This window comes from Zootoca vivipara, chromosome Z1 (assembly GCF_965207765.1).
Source record: "Zootoca vivipara chromosome Z1, rZooViv2.hap1.1, whole genome shotgun sequence".
In the NCBI taxonomy this organism is placed as follows: Eukaryota; Metazoa; Chordata; class Lepidosauria; order Squamata; family Lacertidae; genus Zootoca; species Zootoca vivipara.
The window spans coordinates 32,657,130-32,669,701 of NC_142583.1; the positions used below are offsets into that span (position 1 = coordinate 32,657,130).

A 12,572-nucleotide genomic window follows, 5' to 3' on the forward strand; every position below is an offset into this window, starting at 1 on the left:
AAGTCAAAGGGACTTCTCAAACACTTTGAATTAAGTACATCATCTGATTTTGCAGGGTGATGCTGACCTGGGATACTCAACACGATAAAGACAGTAAGTATTAACACTGTGGCCTGCTAAACTGCTTTCCAGTGTATTATCATCATTCAGTTTGCCGACTGATGTTTTAGAGCTAATTTCATAACTACCATTTCACTATGAGAATGTAAACACAATATGATCTGAGTTCAAGAGGAGAGCTATTTGCTATTTTGTGAATTGATAATCACACTTTTAAAAAGTGGGGAATTTGATCAAATGCTGAAAGTTCCATGTTGTGTTTGTTTTCCATTTATTTAAGATAAATATTCAGCCACATTAGAGAAACAAAGTTGATAGCTCAAACATTGAGGTCAGAATGAGGTCTTATTCCCTTCAATAAAATAATGTTTATAACACACACACACACACACACACACACACACACACACACTGTAGACCTTGGATGATTTCTGTTAGCAGAAGACCTCTTTCCATTTGTGGAAGGTCTTAAGAGCCAGTGGGGGCTCCAGCTTTAGAAAGCTTTCACCAATTTTCCCCACTTCAGGTCTCAGTCCCACTTGAATGAGAAGTGTTCTGGAGGTCATCAAACCCTCTTATGGCATTGGGAGAATTCCTCTCATGGGAATTCTGAATCCCCTCCAGATACCTTCTTTTTTAAAACTAGCATATTCCACAATATTCACCACTCTGGTCACTGCTCAGATATTTTGATGTTACTCCATGCTCACTTGAACTCAGAAAGCTCATCAACTACTACCGATATTTCTGCCACCATCTGGGATAATAATCTGCTACATGGTACTGACTAAAGTATTAAAGGGACCAAGGATATGACTCAGAGCAAAAAGCATAGGTAGCATTGAGAAACAGAACAAAGTACAGTTTTATTCTGCTGTTCCATGTAAGCTTAACATCAAAAGCACAATTTTGATAAAGCAATGAAATTTGCGTTTTTTAAAAGAATAATTTTGCCTCTTGCTCAGCTGTTCACTCAGAACTCATTCACACATTAATGTTTCACCACTGATACCCTGTTGCTTGATGACTGCTAGTCTCGGCTAACTGTGTGAAGTTTATTATGAAATATTGTACAGTATTTGAGTTAAAACTGTATATGAAAGCTCTTTGTGATGACTGATTGACACATACAGTCAGCACTTGACCCTAGACAACTGATATGGTAGCTTTTGTATGAAGTTGAGTACACTGTGGTCTAAACCACTGAGCTTGCCGATCAGAAGGTCGGTGGTTCAAATCCCTGCGACGGAATGAGCTCCCATTGCTCGGTCCCTGCTCCTGCCAACTTAGCAGTTCGAAAGCATGAAGTGCAAGTAGATAAATAGGTACCGCTCTGGAGGGAAGGTAAACGACATTTCAGTGCGCTGCTCTGGTTCACCAGAAGCGGCTTAGTCATGCTGGCCACATGACCCGGAAGCTGTCTGTGGACAAACGCCAGCTCCCTTCTTGCTACTTCTGAGCAAGTATTAGTGCAGTCAAAATGAAATATGTACATTAGACATAAATTCCACATTTGTTGATGAAAGTGTGGGTGGGCAGTTCATTGGTTTCTGAGCTGCTGCTGTCAAAGATAGACAGAGGAAGTTGGCAGTCTAAGCGTCCAAGTGATAATTTCAGGAAGTACTGAATTTGGTGGTGTATCTGACTGCAGAAATTTACAGAGTAGGGGGAAAGAGATGGTAGATGACTCAGACTCCATCCAGTCAAGTGTGCAAACCCTATTCTACCATATAAGATGAAGGGAAAAAATTGAGGGTAAAATTTTGCAGTGACAATTTCCTTATACTCGACTTCGCTTCATTTGACTTTAGGTAAAGAAGCAAAGAAAGATGCATAGTCAGTTGATTCATTTTGATAAGTTTTCATGCAAAAAATATAGTAGAAAATGTGAAGATGTAAGCATTTTCTGATTTGGTGGGTTTTAGCTTTTTATGTCCTGGGCACTGAATGGGAAACTAAGAGTTAATGTGTCCTCTCTGTATTGGCTGTGTGTAAAAATTTGCTGGCTTATGCTCAGTTGGTTTGTAGCATCTCAACAGGAGATTTGGGGAATTTCCCCCATGTCCTTAAAGACATCGAAAAAGAAAGGCCAGTTCTAGCAGGCAAAAATTTCTCATTTCCTATTGATCCCTGCTGTGAGTTGTATAATGTTACATATCATTATGTAACACAACGTAAGAATTCTGGATTGCTCTACTTTATATTAAGGCTATTCCATACAAACGTACCTGGGACTTGGGAGTAAGTCTTTGAGTTCAACAGGCCCTAATTCTGTGCAGGTAGCACAGGATTGCAATGCACATATATGTATACTGCGAACTTTCAGCACACAAGCAGTTCTTGGGAAGGCTAACAATTGAATATACAAATAATACAGTCAATCAATAAAAATCAGTAGTACAATAAAGGACAGGAGATATAACACAATCAATCAATGGGGAGAGCAAGTAACTACAGTGGTTTACACATGGAAGAATATAATAGACACTGCCTGGCACCAAAAAGGTAAGACATATGTCAGCTGAGATGTCAGATGTCAGCTAGGGGTTCTGTTTGTGAAGGCAGACGAGATGAGTCATATTTGAAGTACTGTACTCCAGACAAACAGTTCAGTATGTGTTAAAAAGAAAACCTCAGCCCATCAAGGATACTATGCAGTTTTCTCTCTGATGGACTAGTTTACTGCATGCAGGGTGGGTTTTTTGTTTGCTTCCCCACAAAAGATTATTTTATTCTTTCTTTCTCTTCTCTTTGGTGATCACTCGTAGCTGAGTAAGATTGTCTTCCATAAACATGGTCTTAACAATGTAAGTGACTTTGGAAGCCAATTCTGGATCCACATGTCCTTCCACAGTGGGGACATTGGTTTCCGGGTGGGAGTTGATCACAGTGTGGATTTGCCAAGCGTGCCTTCCTCTTAGCACATTTCTCCCTTGCACCCTGAGATCAAGTGTCTTCAAAGCCCATGACAGCTTTGGTAAAGGCTGTTCTCCAACTGGAGGGCTCACAGACTAGTGTTTCCCAGTTGTCAGTGTTTATACAGTACTACATTTTTTTAGATTTGCCTTGAGACAGTCTTTAAACCTCTTTTGTTGACCACCAGCATTATGCTTTCCATTTTTAAGTTCGGAATAGAGTAGTTGCTTTGGAATTATGCAGCTTGTGACTCCCTTAATCACATTATCTTTGTGACCTGGGAACCACAACAATGTGTCTCCTTGTTTACAATTACTCCTGCATTGTAAATGTAATTTCAGATGACTCTGAAGCTCCAGTTGTGGGGAGCCACCACTCACAGGAATCCTTCCATCATGTTTTCTTTAAAGATTTCCTAGACTACCTTTGCAGATTGGCAGCCAGTCACACAAAGTGCTCTACCAGCCTGAGCAGACAAAACAGAGTTAGGCAGTCACGTTTTGTGCAGCTTTGGCACAGACTTATGCATGCAAGTCTTAAGCGTCTTCCTCGCCACCATGCCACGTAAACTGCCCAAGCCTCCTTGCTTTTTCCCTTTTTTAGGGGGGAGGGGCGTCCCTTGGATGAGGGAGGGAAGAACCGCTCCGCTTCTGACAGAGCCGCCTTCCCTGCTCCCGACGGGATGGCTCCCCCTTCCCTGCACCCTCTTCCTGAGGGATAGCTCAGTCGGTAGACTCTCCATCTCAGGGTCGTGGGTTGGCCCTGGTGCTCCCTTCCAACTCTACAATTTTAGGATTCTTCCCTCCCGCCGGCCAGAGCGAGTGGGGGACGGGAGGAGAACTCCCTTCCTGGCAAAGAAGGCGTGCTTTTGGTGGCACGCTTGGCGCTCCCTCTGCGGCGCCGCCTGCTACCACTTGCCGACCCTGGCGGCGGGCGTGCGCTGTCACTACAACGCCGTCTGCTCCCGGGGCCGTCTGCAGCTGCCCACTCCCCCCCCCCCCCAAAGCTTCTCGGCTTTATGCAAATGAGGGCAGAGCTCGGGCTGACGTGAGGAGAGAGGCGGGGCGCGCGCGCTGGGGCGGAGTGGCGGCGAGGAGGGAGCGAGCGAGAAGCTGCCGGCTTCAGTGCCTGAGACTCGCGGGAAGGGGAAGGAGCTGGTGCTGTCCACTGTGCCGCTGGTGCTGAACCCGGGAATCCCGCCTGCTCGCTCTCTCCTCTCCTCTCAGCCCTCTTGGCCCCGCCCGCCCGGAAGGTGTCCCGCCCCCCTCGCCCTCCACTCCGCCCCTCTGGTCAGAAGCAACTTGGCCAAGGAGCTTACCGGACGTAAAGGAGATTTTCTCTCTCTCTCAGTCCCGTACTGTGTTCCTTGGTGCTCAACTAAACGTGGACATTTCTTCGGAGTTTTGCCTACCCCAGTTTATTGGGATCGTCCTCCCCTCCCCCCTCCTTTGCAACCTTTTGCATTTTGGACTTTTTTCTTCTCCCCTTTGGTTCCTAAAGCAGAACACCTAAAAAGGAAGAGAATATATATGCACGATCCTTGCGACTAACAGGACATACCATTGTCCCCCTGCTTGCCTTTGGGGACTTTAGTGACTCTTCGATCAGGTAAGAGCGAAGGGTGATCGGGCTTGTGACAAATGCAAGCTCCTTTTGGAATGAACGTGGCTAAGGAAGCGGGTAGAGTTTGGGGGCGATGCCAAGGGACGGGGGAAAGTTGCGAGCCTGTTAGTCCGCAGATTAATGCAAAGAAGGACGGGGCGGGGGGGGGATATTTCGGCGGCTCAGCTCAAGATCATCGTGGGCTTGGTAAACAAGAGATGAATGCAGAATGAAGCCCAGGAGGCTGACGAGGTGGGGTGCTCGTGGCAAAGTTTTCCGCACACGCTTCTTCTGGTCGTGGTCTCGGGGCTTTTGAACAATGTTATTTCGCCTTGGAAGGGGAGATCGAGAGGTGTAAACAGGCAGATTGATTTTCGTTCTTGTTCTGGGTTTTAATTAAAACGCGTTAAAGAAGCTCCTCCGAAGAAACGACGGCGTTGGAGGGCGAGTAAATTTCTCATTGATTCCGACGGGAGAAAAGAAGGGGGCAGACAGGGAGGGAGGATGTGAGGTCAGTCTGGGAAGCAGCGAGCAAAGCAGGAATTAGAGAGGATTTGTGGAGGAAATGCCTGATGTGCCCTGCGTGTGTGTGTGTGTGTGTTGGGTGGGAGAGAGAGAGATCAGGCGTGATCCTTAGAGGTTGTGGAGGATGACGATGATCATAATCAGCCAGATCTGTCTGATCTGAAACTTACGAAACTCGGTTTTACAAAGGGCTTGACCCCTCTGTTCCCAAGGTCAGCCCCCAGGATTGAAAGTTCCCCGTTGTCTGTTCCACAGTATTGATTTGGTCAATGTCAGTCAGGCCTTCCCTCCAGGCTAGAAGTAGATGCAAATGTGAAGCTCCAATTTAATAGCACAGTAGTATTACGTCTGGTGTTACAGATCCTCTCCTGTTTGGAAAAGAACTGGGGAACGTAGGCAGATGGAAATGTCTCACTTTTCCACCCAAATTTAACCTTTGGCAAGCCCTTCTCTATTCCAGTGATCTGCTAAGGTAGTTACTGTGAGTTGCCAGACTTCTTTCTATACATAAACGAGAAGAAGCTGGGGTATTTACTATGTGAGTTAAATGCTGATTCTAGAGTGGAAATTTTATAGCCAATTGGGAGGGAGATGACTGAACTGAAATAGGAAAGCAAATTATGTTTCAGCTTGTATTGCATCATGTTGCAGATCACTCGATTATGTGAGAACATGTTTTTTTATTTACATTCTAGAACCATAAGATATCAGTGACATTTGTATTATAGCTGTTGTCCAGCATTTCCCCTATCAATCTCTCGCTCTCTTTTAATGTTTGGTCTGGAAAGAATGAGCAGATCAATGGCAGTTATGTTCCAAAGTATCATGAGTATTTTTTTACTTTAAAATTCTTTATTTAAAGTTGAACTGCGATGTTATAGTTAACATCTGCTGAAATAATGCAAGTTTTTCAGCAATTCAGAAATAGTGGGAAGTAAGATAAGCAACTGTTAGTAGGGAAAAGTTTTGAAAGCTAAACTCCAGTATTATGATCATTTAATATTGAAATTTTAGCTCGAAAAACAATGAATTCAGTTCCTTCCATTAATCAGTTATTCCCCTTTAGTACTTTAGGAATAAGTGTAAAATATGCTGTGTTAAGATTTACAGTCTAATGACTGCACACAAGTCTATTTCCAGGGTATTATATACTTCTATATTAGTGTAAAAAATAAATGAGGATTCTCAAATGATCCCTTTCCTCAATTTGGGTATGAAGGAAGGGGATATGAAATGTCAGAATATCTGTTTTCAAAATATGTGAAGAAAACTATCATTAGTAACTATGGAAATGAAGAAAAGCATTAAGAGCTAGCTCTCTTGCAGTGCCAGGATAGACATGCAGAGGGCCTGAGCTTGTAAACATGTTTTTATATCATAATAAATGCACCCATGCAGGTATCCTGGTTAAATGTTTCAAGTACATATATACAGCTGTGAATGAGTATGTCTTTTGCTGTTAATATAGTCCAGAAAATGGTTTACAATCAGAGCTTTCCAAACTTTTCATGTCGGTGACACAATTTTTAGAAATACATCATTTTGCAACACAGTAATTCAGTTTTACAAGCAAACCAGAGGTTAAACTAAGCCCTTATAAAAGCATTCCCCCGATCACACCTGCACACTGCACCCAACACACTAATGTGACATGACACACAGTTTAGAAAGCTCTGGTCTACATCATAGAAAGTTGTAGATATCCAACTTGGAAAGAGAACTTAATATTCTTTGGAATCCCTAAAAGGAATGGGCTAAGTTACTTCTTCAGTCTCTGCTCCAAGTCTCTTCTTTATGAGAAAATGGTTCCACAGTTGGGACCACAGCTAGTATAAAGATGGGGAGGGTGTGTGCACCATCTTGAGCTCTTTGGAGAAAAGGTGTGATATGAATATAACAAAATATTAAAAATGCATATTCTTCATATGATAGTTGCAACATCATGTGATGAGTTGCAAGTGTAAATGGGTCATCAGAGATACAACACAGTAATACAACTTGAATTTTGTACCATATCATCTCAAGCATCATTCTTTTCAATAGCCAGTTCACAGCTGCCAGCCACCATGTACAGCAGGAGTCAGCAACCTTTTTCAGCTGTGGGCTGGTCCACCGTCCCTCAGACCATGTGCTGGGCCATACTATATTTTGGAGGGGGAAAAATGAATGAATTCCTATGCCCCACAAATAACCCAGAGATGCATTTTAAATAAAAGGACACATTCTACTCATGTAAAAACACACTGATTCCCGGACCATCCGCGGGCTGGATTGAGAAGGCGATTGGGTTGCATCTGGCCCCCAGGCCTTAGGTTGCCTCTCCTGGTGTACAGCAACCAAGTGATGGGTAATGAAGGCCAATCCTAAACACATTAAACTGGATTTAATCCTTTTTTATTAATACAGAATGTCCAAGTTTGTGCATTTAGGACTGGAGGCCTTGTTAGGATGGCAATCTTAGAACCAACTGGATATAAAATAGTATACCTCCCTTGAACAATGGACTTTCTGCAATCTTCAATGCAGTTCTCAACTTCATGATTGGGATTCTCCTTAGCCCTATTAAGTTGTTACAATGTGAGTACAAAGTGGCTCTCTCTCTCTCTGTGTGTGTGTAGCCCTTTCCTCATCGCATGGCTCCTTCGAGCAAATGTTGAATCTTTCAGGGTTCTAAGTTACATAGGAAGCCTACATTAGTAGAGGAGAAGTTCTCTTCCCAACATGCGGAAGGTGATGTTCCCAGTAACAGGGATGTGATGATGGTTTCTGAGTCCAATTTAAAGTGCTGGTGCTTTCCTTTAAAGTTCTAAACTGCTAAATATCTAAATACCCAAATGACTGACTCTTGCCACACCGGCCTACCTGTGTCCTGAAGCAGGAGAGGCCATGTTTCAGTTAGACCTGTCTGAATATTTGAGACCTGCAAAGGATACCATGTGGGTGGTTCCATCACTATGTTAAGTCTGCAGGACAGGAGCAGTGGTACATGAGAGGGCCTTCTTTGTGTGGCCCCTAGGTTGTGGAATGCTCTCCTCTCAAGGATCCATCATTGTATATATTTTGACAGTAGGCAAAGAGATGCCTTTTTTTTTGTAGAGGCTCTTGTGATGTGGAAGTTGAGATCAGAGTATACATTCCATTACACTGTTGTATTTTCTGATTGCTGTTGATTCAGGTTAATTTATGGTCTTGTAATGTTTATGAATTTCATTGTTTGTTGTATTGAGTGGGGTGTAACCTACCCTTGGACTACATGATGGAGGGTGGGACTATAAATGTGTGTGTGTCAGTCAGTCTTTATTAGAAGTGTATTATGTTTCTACAAAGGAGTGGGCCTTTTCCTTGGAGATACCACATGAAGACCTTTCTGTTTCGTACAATCGGAAGGGACCCTGAGGACCACTGTAGTTTGTTTCTGGAATTGTATTCTGCTTTTAGCTTTCTTGTCTTATCTTAATATATTTTCTTATGCTGATTTGTTGGTTTTAAATAGTATTTATATTGTGCGTGAATTAATTTTATTCATACTTTTGTTCATTGCTCACCGAAAACTTTTTATAGGTGGTTAACAAATATTTTTACTAAATGAATGAATGAGCAAATATATATAAACGCTACAGAACATAGATATCCAGATAGTCGGAATAACAAACAAGGCTTTTGATACTACACTATTATAGTGATAAACTCCTGGCACATCATCTTACAGGATTGGGCTGACAGGTTGTAATTAGAACATTTTATTGCCACAGAAAGTCAATTTTGTTCCCCTGACCGTGTTTAATCATGTCCGATTCGAAGTGCAGTGCCTTGGTCACATAATTCATGAGAGTATGAAGTTTAAAGAGTTAAGTGTGAAGCACAGCTGGCAAAACTGATTGCTTGAAGTGTGTTAAAGTTTACTCTATTTGCATTTGAATTAATGGAAGGTGGTGTCCAGCAGGGTTTTATAGAAGGAGATTCTAAAGTGTTTGGCATGTGGTGATGTACTTGAGAAGTACGGTACTTGAACACACTAAATTGAGTGTGATTCAAGGTTGTTTGTTAGCAGAGTTGAAGAGCTTTTTAAAAAGTAATGTGGTTATTTCATTGAACAAGGTGTATAAAATTTTCATTTGTATGGGTGAAAATTGTAGGCTGAAGACTGAAATGTTTTCATTGTTACTGAACTTCCATGATCTCTTTAAATAATAAAGAACATAGGCAATGATCATTGACCTAGAAAAGCACATTAAAAATGAAAATTATTTTTTGGAATGCTTGGATGATGAAATGACACCATCGTCATGACTTCATTTCATGCAGGACCCATAAGGTTTCACATTTTCCTGCATGGTAGCAATTTTGAATACTAATCAGGGCTAATTGTAAAGGTTTAACTGTATCTGGAAAAGTTGTTTGTTCTGCAAACTTTGGGGTGGTTCCATATACCGTAAGTAACCATACACAATTGCTGCACATTTACTAGTCTTCTCCTCTGTAGTTTGCCAATGGGTGAACCATGTCCTCAGGCTGGGATGGTATAGAAGTGGACCTAAGGACTCCTGCTGAGTGACTTATGAGTCATCTGAGTTCTCCTCAAGTCAACACTGGAACCTAGATGCAGGGGCCATGGCACAGGCATTTATAATTCATTTCATTGCGGGGGGGGGGGCAGCATCCAGGCACACATTCCTTGTCACAATTAGCTGCCCTCCACACTGTACTTGACTAGGTAACCTTCATGTGCTTATTGCAGCCCCTGGACCTGCAAATGATTTCTGGGTCAGTATTTTTTAATTTTTTTATGCATAAAATGAATTTATGTGAGGCCACTTTTCTTTGTGTTGGTTTCGAAAAGATTGTCTTCAGGAGTAGACATACGAGTACAAAACAACATGTTCACCATGGTCGTTGTCAGCAATATATATGTTGTTGTTGTTTTTTTACAGAATTGGCATCAGTGTAAGAAAATGGTGGTGTATGAAACAGTTCTTAAGCTTATGCCTGCGCCTTGAGGTCGTTAATGAACCAGTACAGGTTCATCAGACTCTACTGAGCATTATCCAATTCATGTTGACAGTGGCGTGGCATGTGGGGGCCCACAGGGGTGGTTGCCCCAGGCACAAAATTGTTAGAGGAAGAAAATTTAAACACCTGGTGCTGCCTCAATACAACTGTGCGCATCCATTGCTGGGCTGCACCTCAATGTGAACTAGGAAGTGACCTCTGCAGATAACAAAATGACTCTTCTTTTCTTATCTCTGTGGTTGCAATCTCCTGAGTGACATGGATGCCATTAGGCAGTTGAATGTGCATGTGTAGTCCTGTCTGTATCCCTCCCACCCACCCCCTCTATGGGCCCGGGCTCTGGCAACCCATGATCTTTGTCTTGTTAGTTTCTTCATACGAAGGCCTTACTCTCCATCAAATAGTTGATGAGCTGGAAGCATAAGGATAAGAAAATCAAGTTTTCCCGACACCCCCAAAGAAAGCTTGAGAACTAACATTTTGGTGGAATGGTTATATTTATTGAAAAGAGGATGAACAGGTGTCAGAGGGGCCCTAAATTGGTCAGGGCCTTGGGTTGCCTTCTTGCCCCTTAGGAAATTCCTGTGGAGTTTTCTTCAGGTTAAAGCGTGTGTGTAGCAAATTTGCCACTGTTAAAGGTGGCACTGTGGGTTAAACCACAGAGCCTAGGGCTTGCTGATCAGGAGGTCGGCGGTTCGAATCCCTGCGATGGGGCGAGTTCACGTTGCTCGGTCCCTGCTCCTGCCAACCTAGCAGTTCGAAAGCATGTCAAAGTGCAAGTAGATAAATAGGTACCACTCCAACAGGAAGGTAAATTGCATTTCCGTGCGCTGCTCTGGTTCACCAGAAGTGGCTTAGTCATGACCTGGAAGCTGTCTGCAGACAAACGTTGGCTCCCTCGGCCAGTAAAGTGAGATGAGCGCCGCAACCCCAGAGTCATCCATGACTGGACCTAACAGTCAGGGCTCCCTTTACCTTTACACAAATGAAAATTAAGAAAATAATTTTAAAGAAGCTTTAGCAAAGTAAAGGAACGCATTATTTGCACAAGAAGGTGGAGGTCCAATCTGGTTTTCATGATCACTGGACACATGGCAGCAACTTGGAAATCTGCTGGAAATCTCTGTACCTTTACACCAGTGTTAGAAACTGAGAAATAAAAGCTAGGAGACAAATAGCTCCTGGGACCTGAGTTGTGGGCGCCAAAACAGAATGTCTAGTTATCATTTGAGGCGCTTACAAATGCAGAATCTTTAGGTGTGAAATGTGTCTGGCGTCCTGATAATTTCAAACCCTGCTTCACATATAAGTATGCCCAGGCTTGTACTTTAAGCACTTGACAACATTTAAGATGTTTATGTAAAAAAAATGAAGAAAGATAATAATTTGCATGGTAGAACCTTCAAATGTTCCACATAGCAATTATAGACAGGTTCCCAGCAAATAAACAACAAACTTCATATTTTAATTGCTTAATCTACTGTTTCTAATAGTAATAGTGAAAAGATATCAAATACCAGAGCAGGGGAATATCTCTAACAGAGATCCTGAAAATGTGGGGCTGAAAGCCCTCTTTTTACTATATTTACAATAAAATATAGCTGTACTGGTTGTGGCCAAAACAGACCATTGGTCTGACTAGGCATAAGAGCGCTGTTCCGACTTCAAGGAAGGGATAAATAAGAAAGTAAAGTATTGCCAAATGATGTGTGCTATAAAATGTACCATTCATTTTTTTTCCCATTTGCCCTTCTCACATTACAAAAGACATTCAACTCAATTTAAAAGCAATACATTTAAAAACCGTGAATGTACTTTTTATGCAACCTATAATTAACTGTGAGCCTTCACTGCCATTTGATTCTATTGAAAATAATTACTTAGCAGGACTGAATCATGAACAAAGTAATCAGAGGTGGAGGTTTAAAAATTTCAAACACATTTCTGCAAAAGTTGAAACACTCCTGTGCACAGAAATAATAGTTCATTATTGAGGTTGCACGTGGACTACTCCCCACGCCCTATGGCACAGTGACTTTTGCAACCACTGGCTAGAGCAGGGGCAACCAGTGAGGTATCCTCCAGATGTTGTTGGACTACAATTGCCATCATCCTTGTCCACTGGCCAGGATGGTCAATCAATGGCTCAGGCTAATGGGAGTTGGAGTGCAACAACATATGGAGGTCACAACTTTGGTGATTCCTAAATTAAAAGGATTATCATGAAACTAAATAAGTCCAAAGGACAATCTACTTTTCTACAAAGTATGAATAAAATAAGGTTCATGAATAGGTGGTAGAGTCTTTCATGTATTGTTCAACCTCGGGCAACTCTGTTTCACAGAGACTGAAAACACCCCTGCATTGTGGGGGAGAAATATCTGACCATCTGAATCTACTCTAGATTTAAAAATGTTGACTTTTAGATTAATTATTTGAACAGTACATGTCCACCCCCC

At 42.3% G+C, this 12,572-nt stretch overlaps 1 protein-coding gene across 4 annotated transcripts in view; it reads left to right on the top strand.

Moving 5' to 3' along the window:
* Window positions 1–4,056: 4,056 nt before the first annotated feature.
* The window catches only part of FSTL5 (follistatin like 5), a 323,696-nt gene continuing 315,180 nt past the window's right edge, over window positions 4,057–12,572 (top strand). For all 4 annotated transcript variants that reach the window (XM_060278679.2, XM_060278680.2, XM_035112814.3 and 1 more), the window contains exon 1: window positions 4,057–4,584. The gene's annotated coding sequence lies outside the window, so the exon portion shown is untranslated. The remainder of the gene's footprint in view (window positions 4,585–12,572) is intronic.